General features: G+C 43.8%; 1 protein-coding gene and 1 non-coding gene across 2 annotated transcripts in view; both read right to left on the bottom strand.

Moving 5' to 3' along the window:
- Nucleotides 1–21,481, bottom strand: part of WWOX (WW domain containing oxidoreductase) — a 1,164,534-nt gene that overhangs the window by 395,326 nt on the left and 747,727 nt on the right. The window lies entirely within an intron of this gene.
- Nucleotides 14,116–14,253, bottom strand: LOC119949768. The gene has a single exon (XR_005457305.1). It is a non-coding gene; the product is annotated as a small nucleolar RNA SNORA7 (small nucleolar RNA).

The following is a 21,481-nucleotide window of genomic DNA, read 5'->3' as shown; positions in this document are numbered from 1 at the left end:
TACTAGTCACATTGGCATGGGTCCAAAACATTTCTGCCAAGATGGATACAAAGGTTTGAACTGGATGGCCCTCCTAGGATGTCACAGTTTCTCTCCCCCAACCCCACCGGGGAAGGATGGGGGAGGGCGAGTTCCAGGGAAAACAAGCAATTAAAAAACAGCAACAAATAAATTGCTTTGATCAACAACTTTCCTCATTTCTGAGGACTTGATTCTGTAGTTTTGCATGTTTTCTTATTTTTCTCACTCTGCACATTAAAAAAAGGAGAACTGGTAAACTTTTTTGCAGTATCCGAAACTGAACTTGAATCATTCTATGAACACGTAGCTTCTGAGAAATGTAGATAAATTGAGCTGCTGTTTAAAAGTTGTAATTTTCCAGTTAAATTCTTATAAACACAAAATACCCGCTACTTTTGTCCAAGTACAAACAGAAATTTATCACTGATGGCTGTGAATTTTCTCAGTACAACTATGCTATCAAGGTAACTTTTGCTATAAGCAGCATTTGAAAACGATCATATAAAAACTATCAAGCACTAAATTAGAAAAAAACAGAAATTTGAAAGTGCTAGTTAAATTTATGAAGCAATCCTGCTCTTCTTAAAGGCTCATTGCTTGATAAAAAAGCCAGTCTTGATATGAGGGTTGAGCTTCTCTTCCAAAGTCCAGGCAGGCAGACAAAGATGACCCTCCACCCCAGCCTCTAGGTGAAGTCTGGGTGAGACATGTACACTTGAGGTTTGATCTTGTTTGCATGACCAATGGAGGGAACGTTAAGAGACTTTTCTCTTCCTTCCAGATCTTTTTTTCTCAGTGTCATTTTTGCTACCTCCAAGAGCTGTTAATTTTGTTCGCTGCTGAGCAAAAGTCAAAGTCAGAGTCTAAACAGCTTGTAATGAGTTTTCAATGGCCCATCTCACTGAAATTGAGGGCAAAGGAGCAGCAGACTTAGACATTGTCAGCCCTCTGAATTTATTAGTGAGTGTGCAATGGGTTCGGTGGAAAAGACACAGAGGAGGGGTGGGGGTTCTTGTTGGTTTTACATTAAGAGCTCCTAGAAAGAATGCACATTCCTTATGAAGCAGTGGGACACTGTCAAAATGGAGTTGCCCTACTCCCCTCTCCTCTACTCCTCAGCCCAGGCCCCTTAAGGGAGAGAGTGACACCATTACTTAGCTGACACGAACAAATAGCAGTATGCACATGCATTTCATAGAACAAGGGTTTTTGAATTCTGAAATGAGAACTTTACAGTACTACTATCATCAGGATTGGAAGGATACTTTTTGTTTTTCCCGAGTGCTTTCACGCTAACTTTTCCCTTTTACCCTCACGACATCCCTGAGAGGTAGGGAGAGGCAGGTATTATTATAATCCTCATTTTATAGATGATAAAACTAAGGCAAAGTCACTGGCCTAAGATGATATAGCAGGCCATGGCAGAACTTGGACAAGAACTCAGGTCTCCTGACTTCTAGGCATGTGGTCTTTACACCAAACCATGCTGCTTCCACTATTGCTATAGGTTGAGGAAGCAGCAGCAAACAGCCCTCAGCTAGTTCCCTTAGACCAGACCGTCGGGGCTGCCACACCAACCCCTTCACCCCTTCCCCACTGGAAGTCCCATCAGCCTCTCCTCCTCCGGCCAGTAAAATGATGGCAGCATGAGGCATTCTCAACTTTCAGAATGTCAGGCAGCCTGTGGCTGCCTCCGTGATTGAGACTGAGGACACAGACTGAGCTGCGAGGAGCCCGAAGCACTGCTCCTCTAGCCACAATGTCAAGCAGTGGTAAAACCCTCCTAAAATCGTATCCCCTCCAAAACTCCTTCCCTGAATAAACCCTCATTTCCCCTATTCACCCTCCCCGTTGAGTTGCCTATGCATACTTGTATCTATATCCCTTAAGCACTTGATATTCACCCCACCCTAGTTCCACAGCACTTATACATTTCCCCTCCTGCCCTCCTCTCTGAGTCACTCATGTGCTTGGCTGTGTATCCTTTAAGCACTTTGATACACATCCCAGTCCCATAGCACTTATATACCTATCCTTATTAATAATAATAATGATGATGGTATTTGTTAAAGCGCTATGTGCCAAGCACTGTTCTAAGCGCTGGGGGGGATACAAGGTAATCAGGTTGTCCCACGTGGGACTCACAGTCTTAAGCTTCATTTTACAGATAAGGTAACAGGTACAGAGAAGTTCAGTGACTGGCCCAAAGTCACACAGCTGACAAGTGGTGGAGCCAGAATTAGAACCCATGACTTCTGACTCCCAAGCCCAGGCTCTTTCCATTAAGGCACACTGCTTCTCAAGCACTATCCTTATACTCTATTTCCCCTATCCACAACTTAACATCTGTCTCCTGCTGTAGACTAAAAGTTCCTTGTGAACAAGGATACTGCACTGCACTTTCCCAAGCACTCAGCACAGTACTCTGCACATAGTAAGTGCTCAATAAATACCATTCATTGATTGATTGTTTATTGTGCAGAGCACTGTATCAAGTGTTTGAGAGAGTATGACACAATAGAGTTAGTAGATCTGATTCCTGACCTCAAGAAGCTTATGGTCTAGCAGGCTGCCCTTGCCTTCTATATTGTTTTTCTGTTTTTATTGTTTCATCCTTCCATGTGTGTACATTATTCATCCAATCCTCCCTCTCTCATTTTTAAATTGTGAGCATCCTGCGGGTCAGGGATTGCTATAACATGTAGTTCCTGCCAATAATAATAATAATGATAAATAATTACAATAATGATAATAGTGGTATTTGTTATGTGCTTACTAGAAACCAAGCACTGTGTAGATACAAGATGAGCAGGTTGGACACAGTCCCTGACTCACCTGGGGCTCGCAAGTCTAAGTAGGAGAGAGAACAGGTATTGAACCCCCATTTTACAGATGAGGAAAACAAGAAACAGAGAAGTTAAGTGACTCGCACAAGGTCCCATAGCAAGCAAGTGCCGGAGCCGGGATTAGAACCCAGAACCTCTGACTGCCAGGCCCGTGCTCTTTCAATAGGCCATTCTGCTTCTTGCTACTCCCATATCCACCCTTGGCCTCTCTGCTCCTTCCCAGGACCCTCATCATCTTTCCCACTAGCCTTCCTGCTGGGGCATGTTCCTCCTTTAATATCCTTCCTTCTGCCTCATGAAAAAAACAAAACCACAAAAAAATCTGTCAAGACAATTGAATTTATTTCATTTAAAAAATAGGTCCAGCAGCCTGACCCTACTCTGCCTGCATACCAGTCCCAGGCCCTTAAGTTGCCCCTGCTCAGCATCACCCTCTCCAGCCTAGAAATGATTCCAGATCCAACTCAGCCCAACGTGTGTGTGACCATCTACTTGAAAATATTATGGTATATGCCATATTTTTTGGGGGGGTGGAGGGGTGGGGAGACACTAAAAACTCTCGCCTCCAGTTGCATAGTGTCCTGAGGATCACCCTACTTATCAGCCTGTTCAATCACATTCTAATGCAAAGGTAAACTTCACTATCAATGGGGCTCATCTTTGAATATGAAGGACAACTAGACAAATATACTTGACTAGAAAATATAGTCACCTAAAATTAAAATGAAAGTGAGAAAAAGAGATGGGTGGAAAATGAAGGCGACTTCAGAATGTCTCAGAAAACTACAGCCGGAGAGAAATGAATAATTAATAATAATAATAATAATGGTGGTATTTGTTAAGTGCTTACTATGTGCGAAGCACTGTTCTAAGCACTAGGGGGGATAGAAGGTGATTAAGTTGTCCCACGTGGGGCTCACAGTCTTAATCCCCATTTTACAGATGAGGTCACTGAGGCACAGAGAAGTTAAGTGACTTGCCCAAAGTCACACAGCAGACAAGTGGCGGAGCCAGGATTTGAATCCATGACTTCTGGCTCCCAAGCCCATGCTCTTTCCACTGAGCCATGCTGCTTCCCAGTAGGAAGCAGGAAACCAATTTTATTTTTTTCCTGCCTTTAAAAAAATTTTAAACTCTCCCAAGAATAATTAGTGTTTTCCATAAACACCACTCTGTAGATCTTCTAAAGTATAGCCATCTATTTTTATTATACATGAGTATATATAGTAATATATATTATCTATTTAAATAAATGTGATCTATAAAGATTGGCCGACAATCACACATGTCCACATTTACATATGCAATATGCACATATTGGGCTGTTTCAGAGTAGTACTCAAGATATTCTGGATAAAGTCCCCTGTGTATGAGGCAGTGGAGGGTTCTGAGTTACATTACATAACATTATTACCTTATCCAAAGGGAATATGTACAAAAATTGGGTATTTTTTATACCTTTCCATATTTGATTCCTTTTTTACTAGGGCAAGAGACAATCCACTCTAATAGTAAACAGAAAAAGAGGGGAGTTTTCTACTCTTCCTGCACCACATTCCTTGCAGGTGAAACACTGGCAAACAGGATGGCATTTATCCATGGAAGGGAAGCAGTATTGCCTAGTGGAAAGAGCCTGGGACTGAGAGTCAGCAGACCTGAGTTCTAATCCCAGCTCCGCCACTGGACTGCTGTGTGACCCTGGGCAAATCACTTCACTTCTCTGTGTCTCAGTTACCTCATCTGTAAAATAGGGATTAAGACTCTGAGCCCCACATGGGACATGGACTGTGTCCAACTTAATTAGTTTGTATCTACCCCAGCACTTGGTACAGCACTTGGCAGTATTTGTAAATGCTTAACAAATACCATTAAAAACAAACAAAAAACATTTCATTTAGATGCTGAATTCGATTGTGAAGACCAATCATTTAATAGCATTTTTCCACAGGCACCTAGAAGGAGGAACCAAAAGAGAATCCTTGATGAGTACAGGTAATTTTTCACAACCATAAGAGTAGTGAAAAGGATGATCAAAGGCAAAAGTCCTTGCCTTGCTGGCACTCTTCTAAGTCCCACCCAAAGCCATGCTCCAGATCATTTGCTTGCTAAAGAGTTTCTTTAACAAAGGAATGAGGAACTTGAAGTACAGTTCAGGGTGGAAAACTCAAAACTAACAATCTGTCTCTCAACACTGAAAATGCATAGCATATATTAAAAGAAATAAATGTTAACTCAAGTTAACATGTCCTTCTAACTCTGTTGCCAAAAAGCCTGATTTTTTCCATGGAACGCTAAACATTTAGGCAATCATTAAAACTTCATCTCACACCATATTTTTCTCCTCCTGGGTTTTAATACATTTTTATAATTGCATTGAAGATATTCTAACCTTGTTTTAGTGCAAAGAAAAAATTTATGGACCATGACCAAATGATCATATTCCAACCCACCCAAAGAATAACAATGCACAATTCTGATGCTGATAGAGAAGCAGCATGGCTCAGTGGAAAGAGCACGGGCTTGGGAGTCAGAGGTCATGGGTTCTAATCCCAGCTCTGCCACTTAGCTGTGTGACTTTGGGCAAGTCACTTCACTTCTCTGGGCCTCAGTTACCTCACCTGTAAAATGGGGATTAAGACTGTGGGACAACCTTGATTACCTTGTATCCCCCCCAGTGCTTAGAACAGTGCTTGGCACATAATATGCGCTTAACAAATGACAACATTATTATTATTATTATTATAAGGGAGGTTTCACTATGCTTCTTACACCGGTCTCTATATGTTGCCAACCTGTATTTCCCAAGCGCTTAGTACAGTGCTCTGCACACAGTAAGCGCTCAATACATACGACTGAATGAATGAATGAATGAATGGGGGCGGAGTTTGAAAAGTTAACAAAAACTCTAGCAAATCCAACAACACTACAATACTTTCAAGAAAAGACCCCTAAGTAAGAAAATCAAAAAGCACGCTGACCACACAAAAATGTGCTAGCTGGTAAATAAATGGATATTTCTATCTGGTATAAAACGTGCCCTTTTTAAGTTATGCTATGCTATTCAACTACGCAGATTCTCGGAAATACTACAATAGAGGGAAAAGGTACAAAACACAATGAATAAGTCAGATTTTATATAGATTTTCAAACTTTTTTTTCCAGAAGAATAGGTTTATTTTTCCCTTAGCTGTGAATCAATTCCACATCCTTGGAGGGAAGGAAGGCCAGGATACACAAGAAGTGCAATATAAAACCCCTCAGACCTCACTCTGTAACACCCACTGTGTCTGCACAAGTGGACTGTGCTGCCACTCTGGACTGTAGTTCATGCTTGGGAAAAGTGACGTCGAAACAAAAACACTGTGTCGCTACCTTCTGCTAACAGGGCTTCTGATCAAAAGTTCATGGTCAACGTGCACATCCTGGACTGTAGGTTAAGGCTTCTTAAAATTCAGCAGTCATATCTACATTTATATCTTTTCTCAACTTTTGTCGGGTCTTGGGGTGGGTCCTCCATCTTTCAGTAGTTCACAAAATAAGGAATGTTGCATGACAGGAAGGAAAGAACGGACAGGTCCTGGGTTCTACCTCTCCTTCTGTATCCTGCCCCTGTGCCCTTCACCTTAGGGGAACATTGAAACCAGGGATTATTGCATTTTTAAATTCCCATGAGAATCATTTCATAGCAAAGAAAAATGCCAAGAACCATAATGAAGGATAGGTAATGCACATGATTTTAAAACATTTATTGTGACCAAATGAATTGACTAGATATGGTAGATATAAGCAAACATAAATGAAAGGCATCCCACTGGAAAGGCTTTTTGCTCACATTGTCATTTACGGCTCTTGAATTAATAGACCAAGAAAGACACCACAGGCACCAATCAAATGCAGTAAAACCATTGGCAGCCAGTGGTGTCTCAAAGTTTAATTCCCCCGGGGAGAAAAGGACACTGCCTAATCTGTATTCAGTCCTGACATTGTCCACATCTGATATGGAACATTAGCTACTAACTCTCTCAATAGACTAGTGTCCTTCAGTTTATATTACTTTATGTTAATAGTAGAAAAATTACACACAACATCATTTATCATTGTTATATCGTACTATACATCTCAAAGCTTACTTTAATATATTTATTTACCCCTGAGAGGGGGATATACACATATAAAATCTATATATATATATATATATATATATATATGTACGTATACACATTCACACACACACACACACACACACACACACACATATATATATTTAACAAATCAGAACCTGGAGGAAATCTGCAGATATTTTAAACAGCTCTCCTGGTGAACAAAATGTTGCATAACCAAATCAGTGAAGAGACTTTTTATCCAAGGCACAGTAATGCAAGAGGCATTTCAACATGTTGTCAAAACTAGGTAACTGTCTCTAGAGTAAGCATATAAAGTATTTACATTCTATAAAAGGCACTTGGGAGATTTTCAAAAACAAGAAAGATAAAGTATTTTTGTGGAGAATCACACAGCATATATCGCAGCCAGAGATTTGTCTTACATGGACAAGGAAGAGGAAATTCATCTTTGAAAAGCATTGTTTAGGCTTTTTTCTGAAGAATGAAATAGTTATTGTTTATCTTCTGGTTCCTACCAAAGAGTGGATCATATCATTCCCCAAATAGTTATTTCAGTGAGCTTAGGAATGAATTTAGAAATATGCACGTAGTATTTCAAATCAGAGCTATCTCTGGATCTGTTTAGCAGCTCATGGAAACGTGTAGAAAGATGAGCCAGCTGAGAGGACCCTTTGTATAAAGGTCTGTGTGGCGGATATTTGTTGAAGCTTTATCCAGGCAGATATTTTGAATGCCATCACCACTGTGAAAAGCTTTTATTAACTTCTCTTGTGTATTTGACACTTTGTCTAGTGTTGTGCTCCCTAACTCTGCAGGGGGATCAATTAGGGAATGGGGTTGTATAAGAGGTTCTTCAACCTGTCCTGTGACAGATTGTTTCCTGACACAACTACCCCTTTCATTCACTAAGACACCATTTCTCATTTCTTCTCAACTTTCCTAATCCTTTTACAGTTTTTGCCTTTCTTTTCAAATGAGGAAGTGTTTAGTTGATTATCAGTGAGCCCAATTCTGCTCTGTGGGTAAGGAACAATTAGGGAGTTGTAAATCTGTGGAGAGCCTTTTCAGACTGAAGGGAAAAGGGGTTGGGGGGAAGTGGGAAGGTGTTCTGCTCCTGTACCTGGGGCAAAGTCATTATTCACCATATCCTTGGCTGGGGACCCCCAAAGACTTACTACCACTTGGGGGTATCTTTCCGATTCCAATAACTCTCCCAGCGAGGCAGCCATATTTTTCTCTCTCCCCCAAACAGTTCTCCAAGTGGCTCAAAGTGCCATGATGGGGAAGTGTAAAGAGGGTGGCAGTGCAGGCCACTGCCATTTGGCAGCAATTCTCTGCTTAAGCAGGCAAAAATCTGCTTCACATAGAGGCTTAACGAGGGGCAGAGGGAGAGTGCTTTCCTTTACACGGCTCCTGAGGGTTGGGAAGGAATGTTGGGGGAAATGATGGTCCCACATAGAGAGTCCAAGTAAAACCTCATATAGTGGGAATTCAGAAACTATAAATTTCTAAGAGAACCTTTATGTAAATTTACCCAAAGCTAGGAAAACATATGTGAGGCATGTCCCAGTAAGATATGGTTTGACAAGTCAAATTTAAACTAAAATCAGGGGAAGGCACAAAAGAGCAGAAGACACAGATGTGCATTCAGCAAGTGCTTTAAAGCAATAACGAAAGCAAACTCCCACAGTAGTTAAGCAGGCCCTCATCCACCTCAGCCACCAACTCATCCCAGTTTATACATCTGTTACACCTCAACCCACTCTCTTCTCTCCTCCTAAGCCAACCTTCTAACTGTACCTCACCTCCATCACCTCACTCATGCTTTCCCCCCACCAGTCTGGAACTCCCTCCTTCCCTCCCCAAGTCCCACAGACCACAACTCTCCCCTTATTCAAAACCTTCCCAAAATCTTACCTCATCTAATAAGACTTCTCCAAGTGTCCCAGCAGATCCTGTCTCCTTTTCCCCTCCACCCAGGGCTCTGCCCTGATCTCCCTGGACTTCTTCAAGCCCCACTCAACCTTCCTTCTAACTGAGGAAAGCCAATGACCAGTTTCATCAAGATTTTAAAAGAGAGTCTCTGTCTACCTCTTTAGAATAAAATTCCCTGAATATTTCCTTTCTAACATAACTCTTGAGTCCCATGGAGAACAGCTTGAAGCTCCAAACTGGAAATCAGAGATTCTGAGCCACATAAGACAGAAAAGATGGTCAGAGGGGAGGGAGGTAAATGTAATGTGACTGGCCATTCTGATTTGGGTGAAGCAGTCACAAATTTTAGGATTCTGCACCACTATTTGAATAGCCTTTGGGTTTCAAGTTTGGCTAGGATGGTGGGAGGAAACCCCAGAGATGGAACTGTATGGTAGGAGGCAACATAAGGAGAGGAGGAGAGGCTTTTGGCAATGACAACAGCCACTGTTGCTACCACCATGGCTGAGCTGGCTGTTTCTGGGAGTTTCCAGATTGGCTGGAATGATAGACTTCTGGCTGTGCTGGGAACACCAAAGACCAGCCTCCAAAAGACCAGTTCAGTTGGGGTCATCGTCACTTCTGACAGTGTTTCTTCCTGAGGGGCAGCAGTGGAGGGGTAGGGTGTAGGATAGTAGCTCAGCAAACTTCTCCTTTCCTCCTTCCTCTCCCTTTCTTCCTTCTCTCCCTCTCTGCTCCCATCTTTCCATGTGAGTGTCTCTGTCTCTCTCTGCCCCATCCTAGCTTTGACCCCAGCCCTGGAGAGCCTCTCCACACCTAGACCTGGGTGACAAGGCAATCGGGTTAGCGTACTTTACATTCCTGTAAAGAATGTTCCACTCTCTGCACTGTTTCAACAGGCAATGTAGATTTGAGGGAAAATGTATCTATCATCCTTCATCGGGCAAAAATTAAATAGTCCAAATAAACTTGTGCTCAGCAGGGTTGTGCTCAGTCACACATGTGGATCTTGAATGGCCACTTGCTCAAGCGCCTGTTCATCTACATGCTCTTGGGGTGATACAACAGCTGTTGGAAGCATCGCTGGTAAGAATGCTGAAAGGGAATTAAACCACATCTGGAGTCAAGCACCTGAAGGGAAGTCTGTCTGGTATGCGGCAACCTGTGCCGGAGAGAACAGTTAAACAGTGCCATATGGAACGTTCGCAGAAGACAGAAGGGGGTGGAAAACCCTTGCGCATCAGGCTATCAAGCCTCAAGATAAAGTATCATACTGACAACAACAAAATTATGCCGAACGTTTCATTATAAATTCCATCAAGAGGACTTCTGTAAACATTTCGGAGTAACTCGACTGGGTGCTTTGGGAAAAGCTGCTTTAATTATATTCATATCAGATTTATGGTAGTTTATGAACGACAAAGTTTATTGAAGCTTATTCTTCAAGGAACAGTCTTTTCAAAAAAGCCCTTAACTGGTTTAGCAGTTTATTTGGTGTAAATGGTTTCCTATATTTAGGGGATAAAATGTATCAGAGAGTTCATAAGGTCAAGATTGTAATGTTCTACAGAACAGCGTGACTCAGTTGGACAGCACATGCCCTCACAGTATTTTACTTTGTCTAGTCTCACCTATCTCTCATGACCACCTAAATATCTTAAAGAAAAGAAAATCCAGTGTTCACCTTTAATAAGTAAAGGACGTGCCTATTTAAGGTGAGCATATAGGGCACTGCACAAAAACATGATAATAAAAATAATAATGATGATAATAATGATACATGTTGCCATTAATGGTATTTGTTAAGCTCTTACAACCTGCCAGGCACTGTACTAAATGCTGGGATAGATACGAGTTAATCAAATTGGACAAAGTCCTTGCCCCACATGGTGAGCACAGTCAAAGTAGGAGGGAGTAGGATTTAATCCTCATTTTACAGACGAGGTAGCTGAAACACAGAAAAGTAAAATGACTTGTCCAAGGTCACACAGAAAATGCATGGCAGAGCCAGGATTAGAACCCAGGTCTCTTGGCTTCCAGGCCCTTTCCACTAGGCCATGCTGCTTCATGCAATTAATTTTGGTAGGGGATTTAGAGCTCTAGGGCTGGAGCTCCTACAGTCCAAGGACAGCTTTGAAGACCCCAGGAACTGCTTTAGGGGTTTCGCGGTCCAGGCAGAGGAAACTCTTCTCCCTCAGCCAGCATCATCTTATTTAACCACCCTCTTATCCTGCTACCCTGCAGCTTGCATTCTTTACTCTTCCCTGTCCCTCATTCTTATCTCTCCCACGTCCAACCCACTGCTCATACCCTTCAATCTGCTTTTATTCATTCATTCATTCAATCGTATTTATTGAGCACTTACTGTGTGCAGAGCACTGTATTAAGCACTTGAAAAGTACAAATCGGCAATACATAGAGACAGTCCCTCCCCAACAAGGAGCTCACAGTCTAGAAGAGGGAGACAGACAACAAAACAAAACAAGTAGACAGGTGTCTACTTGAGAATAGAAAAATAGAATTATAGCTATATACACATCATTAATAAAATAAATAGAGTAATAAATATGTACAAATATACACAAGTGCTGTGGGGAGGGGAAGGGGGAAGGGCAGAGAGAGGGAGTGGGGGCAATGGGGAGGGGAAGAGGAGCAGAGGAAAAGGGGGGACTCAGTCTGGGAAGGCCTCCTGGAGGAGGTGAGCTCTCAGTAGGGCTTTGAAGGGAGGAAGAGAGCTAGTTTACTCCCCTCAACCTCGAATATGCCAAACCACATCCCTTGCCACCTTCAAAGCCCTCTTAAAATGTCACTTTCCCCAAGAGGCCTTCCTGGATTAATTGTTCTCCTCTCCAGGCATGGCATTGTCTCAGCCATTTAGCACTCAAGTACAGTCCATTCTTCTTTAACACGTGTTTTTGTCACATGTTTGGGAGAGCACGCTCTTCCCCCAGTGGCCACCTGGCTAGATACAACACAAATCAGGGCTGGAAGAAAACGATACCTCATCGCAAAGTTTCTGAACAGGGAGGCATGCCAAGTTGGTTGCAATGTGCTAGAATGTTAGTTTTCATGAACGCAAGTTTCTTCGGGAACACCATCCCCACATTACAGAAGAACTGACTGCTTTCATACCTTGATTTATTTGGTAGGGATTTGTTAATTCACTTGTGAAACAAAACATCAAATTGACTTGCTGAAAACCTCATCTCCACCAGCTGTTGATAGGACCACAGAACCTAACCTCCTCTACTCCCAGACTGAACCCCTCTACCAGCCATCAGAGGGAGCTCAGAACTGAGGTGCCTGGCTTGAATACACTTCAGAGAACCTGACTGACCATCTCGGCCTGCTTGCTCCGGTGAGCCCAAGCCTCAAGCAGTGTCGACAAATTCACCAGCTATGGTCGGGACCAGTCATTCAATCAATCAATGGTATTTATTGAGTGTTTACTCTGTGCAGAGCACTGAACCTTAGTTCAGTGAGAGACAGTACACTTGAGAGTACGCTTGAGAGAGTACAATGAAGTAGACATGATCACTGAACTGAGCCTTTGGGACCACAGGACTGAGCCCGGCCAGCAACTGTTCCTGAGAGCATAGGTCTGAATCCTTTGGTCTGCTCGCCAACCTCAGCTCCATACTGTGGTATGGAGAATATATCCACACCAGAGAGCCCTCCCCTACCTACATGGCCAACATTGTACCTTCACAACTGCGAGAAATAACCCATGATTAGACCCTGTGGAAACACCAAATGAGGGACTGGTCGTTACAGTCTCCAGACTATCGCTCCACATAACGGTCTAGAAACTGTGGCCCTGAAGGACCTGGTATTTTACCATGACTCCCCGAATCCCTTCCTTTAATCATTTCATTCTAGTCCTTCTTTCCCACCATGGCCTCAAACCCCGTCTCCAGCGTCGCATCCCACTAGCTCACGTCTACCCTCCCCTTCCTCACCCCTCGAGCCATTCCCTCTCTCATTCATTCAATCGTATCTATTGAGCACTTACTGTGTGCAGAGCACTTGCCCAAAGTCACAGAGCTGACAAGTGGTGGAGCCGGGATTAGAACCCATGACCTCTGACTCCCAACCCCATGCTCTTTCCACTAAGCCATGCTGCTTCAGGTGAGATCAAGGCATAGTGAGAAGATTAGCATTAGAGGAGCGAAGTGTGTGGGCTGGGTTGTAGAAGGAGAGTAGTGAGGTGTGGCAGGAGGGGGCAAGGTGGTGGAGTACTTTAAAGACAATGGTGAGGAGATCTTGTTTAATGCGGTAGTGGATGAGCAACCACTGGAGTTTTTTGAGTAGTGGAGAGACATGTCCTGAGCGTTTTTGTAGAAAAATGATCCAGGCAGCAGCGTGAAGTATGGACTGGTGTGGCGAGAGACAGGAGGCTGGGAGGTCAGCAAGGAGGCTGATGCAGTAATCCAGGCGGGATAAGATGAGTGATTGTATTAATGTGGTAGCAGTTTGGATGGAGAGGAAAGGGTGGATTTTAGCAATGTTGTGAAGGTGAGATCTACAGGATTTAAAAGCCCCAGTTGAATGCAGCCTGTGGAACCCCTGCTCCATCACAGGAAATCCTCCCTTCATTCTTGAACTTTTCCCTATTCAGTCCTTCCTCTTCCTCACCGTCACTGAAACCTAGCTCTCCCAAGAGACACTGATCCCCTGCTGCTCTCTTGGAAGGAGAGTCTAATCTTCTCAAAGCTCACTGGAAAAGGGGGAGGGGTTGGCCTGCTTTTTCAATCAATTGATGGTATTTACTGAGCACCCACTCTGTGCAGAGTACTGTACTAAGTATTTGAGAGAATACAATAGAGCAGAAAGACTTGATCTCTGCTCTCAAGCCTAGAGGCAGACATTAAAATAAATTACAGGTAAGGGAAGAAACTGAGCATAAGGATATGTACATAAGTGCTGTGTGAGTGGAGTAACTAAGTGCTTAGGGGCTGGTCTTGTCTTGTCTTATGCTGTCCAGCTGTCTCTGATACATAGTGACCCCATGGACACATCTCTCCCAGAATGCCCCACCTCCATATGCAATCATTCTGGTAGTGAATCCATAGAGTTTTCTTGGTAAAAATACAGAACTGGTTTAGCATTGCCTTCTTCCGCGCAATAAACTTGAGTCTCCACACTCGACTCTCTCCCATGTAGCTGCTGCCCAGCACAAGTGAGTTTTTACTTATAGCAGATTGCCTTCCACTCGCTAGCCACTGCCCAAGCTAGGAATGGAATGGGTAGGCCTCTGCTCGACTCTCCCTCCTGTAGTCAAGGTTGGTAGAGTACTGGAAATTCTCCAGATGCAATCCCGAGAAGGGTAGGGGGTGGTACTAAGTACATAGGTGCAACAGTAAAGAAGGGAAATAAGTTGGAGAACTGAGAGCTTAGTCTGGGAAGGCTTTTTGAAGGAGATATGCTTTAGTAGGACTTTGAAGAGAGAAAGAGAGAGAGAGAGTGCTGGACTGTTAGAGATGAAGGGAGAGGTAGCTTCAGGCAGGAGAGAGGGCATGAGCCAGGAGTTATTGCAGGATGAGGCAAAAGTGAGACACAGTGAGCAGGTTGGTATTAGAGCAGCAAAACATGGGGGCTGGGGAGTAATGGGAAAGGAATGAGGATACGTAGTAGGAGAGAGAGCTGAGTGACTTGAAACCAATGGTGAGGAGCTTCTCTTTGATGTGGAGATGGATGAGTAACCAATGGAGGTACTCGAGGAGTGGGGATACATGTGCTTAAAAGTTTTTTTAGAAAAATGATTTGGACAGCAGAGTGGAGCATGGACTGGAGAGGGGAGAGTCAGGGGGCAGGGAGGACAGTGGAGAGGTCAATATAGTAGTCGAGACAGGATGTAACAAGTGCCTAAATAATAATAATAATAATAATGGTATTTGTTAAGTGCTTAACTATGTGCCAGGCACTGTACTAAGCGCTGGGGTGGATACAAGCACATCGGGCTGGACACAGTCCCTGTCCCACGTGGGGCTCACGGTCTCAATCCCCATTTTACAGATGAGTTAACTGAGGCCCAGAGAAGTGAAGTGACTTGCCCGAGGTCACACAGCAGACAGATGGCAGAGCTGGGATTAGAACCCATGACCTTCTGACTCTCTGACTCCCAGGCCTGTGCTCTATCCACTACGCCATGCTGCTTCTCTCTAAACCAGTATAAGTTTGGATGTGGAGGAAGGAGTAAATTCTGGACATGTTGTAGAGATATAATTGGCAAAATTTAGTGACTGACAATATGCATATTGAAGGAGATAAGTCAAAGATAATGCCATGATGTGGGCTTGTGAGAGGGAGGGTGGTGTAATCAACAGTGATGGAAAAATCAGGGAAAGGAGAGGGTTTGGGAGGGAAGACAAGGAGTTCGGTTTTGGACATACTGAGTTTGAGGTTGACGGGGGGACATCCAGGTACAGATGCCTTGACACCTGGAGGAAACACAAGACTGCAGAGAAGGAGAAAGATAAGGACTGGGGATGTAGATCTGGGAATCATCCGCATAGAGATGGTAATTGAGGTCATGGGAGCAAATGAATTTTCCAAGGGAGTGGGTGTAGATAGAATAGACTAGAAGGGGATCCAGAACTAAGCCTTGAAGGACTCCAACGGTTAGGGGATAGGAGGCAGAGAAGGACCTGGCAAAAGAGTCCAAGAAGGAGCAGCTACAGAGGTAGGAGGGAACAGAGGACTTATCCCCCAAGTGTACTGACTCTGACTCAGTCCATCTGACTCTACAATCCACTCCAATTACTGATCACTATCACCTATGCCCCCATCCCCCCACAGCCTACCTCCAACTTTCTGAACCATTTTGATGTCTCCCTCACCTTCCTAATCCATCACTACACTGATCCACTGGTACTTCAGTAGTCAGGTGGATGTCCCAGATTACTTCCCAGCACCCACTTCCTCTCATTCCCCAACTCCACTGACCTGCTCTACTCCAGCTCACCCATTCACTAACTTGGAAACAGACTCGATCTCATCATCTTGTACTCACTGTACAATCTTTACCCTCCCCAACTCTGAAATTCCACTTTCCAAACACAATCTTCTCACCTGCCTTTTCGCCCACAAATCCCCTCCCCACAACACTGTCCTGTCCCACCAGAGCAACATCTGATCTCTTTATCCCCTCCACTTATCCCAGGGCATCCTGTCCTATTTGGGCTCCCTACCCAACTTCCCCTTTCTTGATGCACAAATCCTCACCTTCATTAAAGCACTCACTCACCTCGCCCCCTGCTACCTCACCTAGTTCCTCTTCTTCTACCACCCAGCCCAAATACTTCATTTCTCTAATGCCAACCTTCTCACTGCTTCTTAATCTCATCTATCTCACCACCAACCTCTTGCCTACGTCTTGCCTATGGCCTCGAATGGCCCCCCTCTTCATATCCAACACACACTCTTTCCACCTTCAAATCCTCATTGAAGGCACATTTCCTCCAAGAGGACTTCCCTGATTAAGCCCTCATTTCCTCTTCTCCCACTCCCTTCTGTGTTGCCTTTGCATTTGATTTTGCTCCCTTTATTCACCCCTTCCTCAGGTCCACAGAACTTATATACATATCTGTAATTCATTTATTTCTATAACGTCTGTCTCCCCCTCTAGGATTTGAACTTGTTGAGGGCAGGGAATGTGTCTGTCAACTCTGTTGTATTGCTCTCTCTCAAGCACTTAGTACAGTGCTCTGCACACAGTAAGCACTCAATAAATATGACTGATGGACTAATCTTAGACTATGAGACCCATGATGGGAAGGGACCACATCTGATCTGATTGGATTTTATCCACTCCAGTGCTTAGTACAATGTTTTGTTTTGTTTTTTATTTTTGTTTTTGTTCTTGTTTTTTATGGTACTTCAGCACTTACTATGTGCCAAGCACTCTACAAAGTACTGAGGTAGATACAAGATAATCAGGTTGGACACAGTCCCTGTCCCACATGGTGCTCATAGTCTAACTAGAAGGGAGTAGGATTTAAATTCTCATTCTACAGAGGAGGAAGCTGAGGCATAGAGAATTTAAGTGACTTGTCCAAAGTCACACAGCAGGCAAGTAACAGAACCCAGGTCCTCTGACTCCCAGGACCATGCCCTTTCCACTAGGCCACACTGCTTCTCTTATAGTAGGTGCTTAAATATGACAATTATTATTATTTTTATTATCAGAATTGTTGACTGATTGGCAAGGAAGGCCACTCCTTCATCCTTTATGCTTGCTTACACTCCTTTATGCTTGCTACTTTCTCCCCCGCTTCCTCCCCACATGGACATAATAATGTCCAGTAAGGATCCTGTGCTATTCTCCAAGTAGCAGGGTGGGCTCCACACTGAACCTGGTTCTCTCCCAGATCTGTTACTTCCTGGGAGCTCATTTGTTTTAAGGGGGAGCCATATATTTGGCTGACTAGTACCCTGGAACAGGAGTGCATCCCCAGGAAGTGGTTTGACCTAGTGGGAACAATAATAATAATAATAATAATAATAATAATGGTATTTATTAAGCACTTACTATGTGCAAAGCACTGTTCTAAGTGCTGGGGGAGATGCAAGGTGATCAGGTTGTCCCCCGGGGGGCTCACAGTCTTAATCCTCATTTTACAGATAAGGGAACTGAGGCACAGAGAAGTTAAGTGACTTGCCCAAAGTCACACAGCTGACAAGTGGCAGAGTCGTGATTTGAACCCATTACCTCTGACTCCAAAGCCCGTGCTCTTTCCACTGAGCCATGCTACTTCTCTAAGAGAAGAGTACAGGCCTAGGAGTAAGAGTACCTGGGTTCTAATCCCAGCTCTGCCACTTGCCTGCTGTGTGACCCAGGGCAAGTCACTTAAGCTCCCTCTGCCTCAGTTTCCTGATCTGTAAAATGGGGATTCAATACCCGTTCTCCTTCCTATTTAGACTGTGAGTCCCATGTGGGACAGGGGCTGTGTCCAGCCTATCTTGTATCTACCTTAGCAGTTTGTACAGTGTTTGGCACATAATAGGCTCTTAACAAATTACCACAACTATTGTCATTATTATGAAGGAAGCCTGAAAAGAATGGTTTCACCTAAACCAAGTGCCTAGCAGACTTCTAGAGAAGGGGTGCAGGTAGAGGCCACTGACTGTAGGATCTCTGCTGGGTGGAAGAATCAACAGCTGAGACACACTTTCACCTGCATTTTCAAAGGCTGCAGAAAGTGGTCGACCCCTTTATAGCACCTCAATGTTTTAAAATGAGAAATGGCTAATGTGTTTTCAGATTCAAAAAATACTCCAGCAATACCTTATTGGGGAATGGGGAATAAACAACTGATCTCTAGAGATGAATGGATGCATTCAGACTACCAGATTAACATGAGTTGACTGGAAAAACCATTTACTCAATGGGAATCTAATATCCAGAAAGGGTAAATAACTAACCTCCAAGGAAGAGTTACTCACAGGAGGATCAGTGTAGCCTAGTGGAAAGAACATGGGCCTCGGAGTCAGAGGACCCGGGTTCTAATGCCACCTCCGTTACTTGCCTGCTGTGTGACCTTGGGTAAATCACTTAACTTCTCTGTGCCTGTTTCCTTATCTGTAAAATGGGGATTCAATGCCTGTTCTCCCTCCTACTACTTAGATGGTGAGCCCCATGTGGGACAGGAACTGTGTTTGAACTGATTAACTCATATCTATCCCAGCGCTCAAAACAGGGCTTGACACATAATAAGAGCTTAAATATAATAATGATAGTAACAACAATAATAGTAAGAGTAATAATAATAATAATAATACCAGACAGTGTCTTTCTGGTTTCCAGATGCATCATCTACCCAAATACTTGTTCAGCTCATCCACCAGCAAGAACTGATTTTTGTGGTGTTTGGCGGGAGCGGAGCTGGAGAACAAAACAGGAAATACTAACACCAGGAAAAGAGTAAAACATGATCTCTCCATATATGAAACTTAAGCAGGAGAATCCAACTCAAAGCAGATATAAAACGGAATCGGCTTCCCATACAAACACAGAATGCATGTCACATGGTTTGTAAAGTCTGATCTCTGAGAGGGCAGAGATCACGTCTACTTACTCTGTCGAGTTCTCTGAGCCAAGTACTCGGTCCTGCGGTCTGCACACAGTAAGCACTCATTAAACACCATGGATTGATTGACCAAATAGCCTAGCCCCTATTTACTCAACTGGATTTGCTGGACTCCACATTGGCCCCATCTGCCTAATGAATCAGTTACCGTGTGGAAGTCAGGAGGAAAGAGGGAGGACAAAGATCTGCTAGAGCAGCCTTGTGAAACACATGGCCCTGAACATTCACAGCTCCCACCACTGCACTTACTGCTAGGGGAGAAAGTGCTCTGGAATTAGGAAGCGGGGCGGCTTGCCTCGTGAACTTTAGAATATTCTCCGCTCAAAAACCAAAACCCAAGCCCTAAATGATGAACTTCAAAGGGCTGCAAGCAGCGGCGGGTGGTGGAAATGGCTGTCATCCCTAGAAGGTGAGAAGGGCCACTTCTGGGAAGGGAGAATTATTGCAGCTGTCATTTTACTTTACGTTGTGTGGCTGCTGGCAATGGACACTTCATCTTATTTTGCTTAATTCTGGACAGCCGGTCACATTCAGTTATTGTTTTTAGTTTTACATACTGTTATTAAATTATTCTTTATGGATGTTATTTCTCAATTAGTGGGTTCCCCTGAGGTGGCACAAAGCCTCGAGAATTTAGTTTCTTCTCAACTACAATCACCACTGCCACATTTAAGGCTTTAGAAGATTTTTGTTGAAACTACCTGCCCAGACTGTCACCCAAACTACTTCGTGCCTGGCACTTGCATAGCTTGCATGGTTGGAGCAATCTTCTAGGTTAATCTTGGGTCCCCGATTCCGCTCTCTCTCCTCTATGTTTATATGCTATTTGGATTGTGAACCAGGAGGGAATACAGAAGGAGGCGGGATTCAGGGAAAAACTGCCTTTTGTATCCTTGAATCTTCTGCATCATTCTTAAGTCTGAGAGTCCTTTTAACTAAGATGTGATGACCGAGAGGAGACTTTGCTAAAAATCACACTGGTACTCTCCCTGGTACTAGCCCCTGGAAAGAAGGATAAACTAAGAGAGGCAGGCAATTAGAATAGAGGAAGCAAAAGAGGGCATATAAAAAGCCAATATTTCTAAAGACTGTCAGACACCTGATGTGGAAACATCTAAAAAAAGATGCCTCCCCAGAAGACTGAAAACTTTTTATGGGTGGGGAACGTGTCTGCTAATTCTGTTGTATTATACTCCCCCAAGCGCTTCATAGTAAGCATTCAATTAATACCCATGATCGATTGATTGAAAAGAACAGACAGGGTCAAACAAAAAGAAACAGATCTAGAGATCCAGAAAAAAACACCAATGAGGTGGAGGCAACAGTGTGGAGCAAGTGACACCTTGGGAGTAAAAATGAGAGTATCAAAATCGATAGGAGTAATAATTTTAATCTAACACAAATTAACAGTTTGTTAATTGGTTACTGAAATTCTGGTGTTGGTCAAAGTTCCAAAACTGACGTCTTCACCTTCTAACAAGTCCCAGGAAGCACTGCTTGGTGGAACAGAATATATTAAAAACCAAAGCCCAAGAAGCAGAAGGTATTTCTTAGAAAAATAAAACAAAATCAGTCTTGCATGCACGCATGCACACATCCGGAGCTTGGGGAGTGAATGAATAATCTGTACCTTGTTATGAGAGGCACATTATAAATCTATTTTCATTTGATGAAATAAAGCTTTGAGATGAAAGTGGCAAATGAGACTAGCATGCAAAGACTCATTTCGCTCATGACTATTAGGGAGTGAGGGGGCTGTACTGAGGTCCCGGGTTTAAGCAACTTCAAAAGACTTAAGGTTCCTGAGATTCTGAATATTTAAAAGATGCTTTCCATTCTGATCCCAAAAAGGAAACAGAAAACTTCTAAAATACAGTTATTCAGTTTATAGTTAAGCACACTTTTACTGGCAGAAATGAAAGAAAACTCAGGTACATTAGGCTTTGAAACAGTCTAATGGCACTCAATCATTATAAAAGCACATGGGTGGTATGTGTGTTCTCTCCCTGTTTTAAATATTAGTATTTACTTAGTCTTATTAAGGCTACCTAATTGCTGTAGTGATGTGTTAACTGCACGGCAATGAAATCAATCAGGGGAGAGTCGGTCAGGACCGGACCGGGAAGGTGGGGGATGGGAGGCACTTTAAGGAAGGTCGCTTAAATGGGGGGGGCGGGGTGTGGAAGCAGGGGGCGTCTATGGGGGCGCTCCGAGGAGAGGAGCCGTCCGGGAGCAGCGGGGGCCACCTGGTGTGATGGCGGGCGGGCGGGCGGGCCTCTCGGGAACGGAGTCTAGGGCGTCTATGGCGGCGCTCTGAGGAGAGGATCCTTCCGGGAGCAGCAAGGCCACGCGGTGTGATGGCAGGCGGGCGGGCGGGCCTCTCGGGAACGGAGTCCCAGACATCTAAGGTGGCGCTCTGTGCACCATAATATGCCCTGGAAGTTTCTGCAACTTCTCTGAAAGATCA

The sequence above is a fragment of the Tachyglossus aculeatus genome, chromosome X2 (genome assembly GCF_015852505.1).
Source record: "Tachyglossus aculeatus isolate mTacAcu1 chromosome X2, mTacAcu1.pri, whole genome shotgun sequence".
Classification (NCBI taxonomy): domain Eukaryota; kingdom Metazoa; phylum Chordata; class Mammalia; order Monotremata; family Tachyglossidae; genus Tachyglossus; species Tachyglossus aculeatus.
The sequence above is the reverse complement of the archived record's forward strand: the minus strand, read 5'-3'. Positions and strand labels throughout refer to the sequence as shown.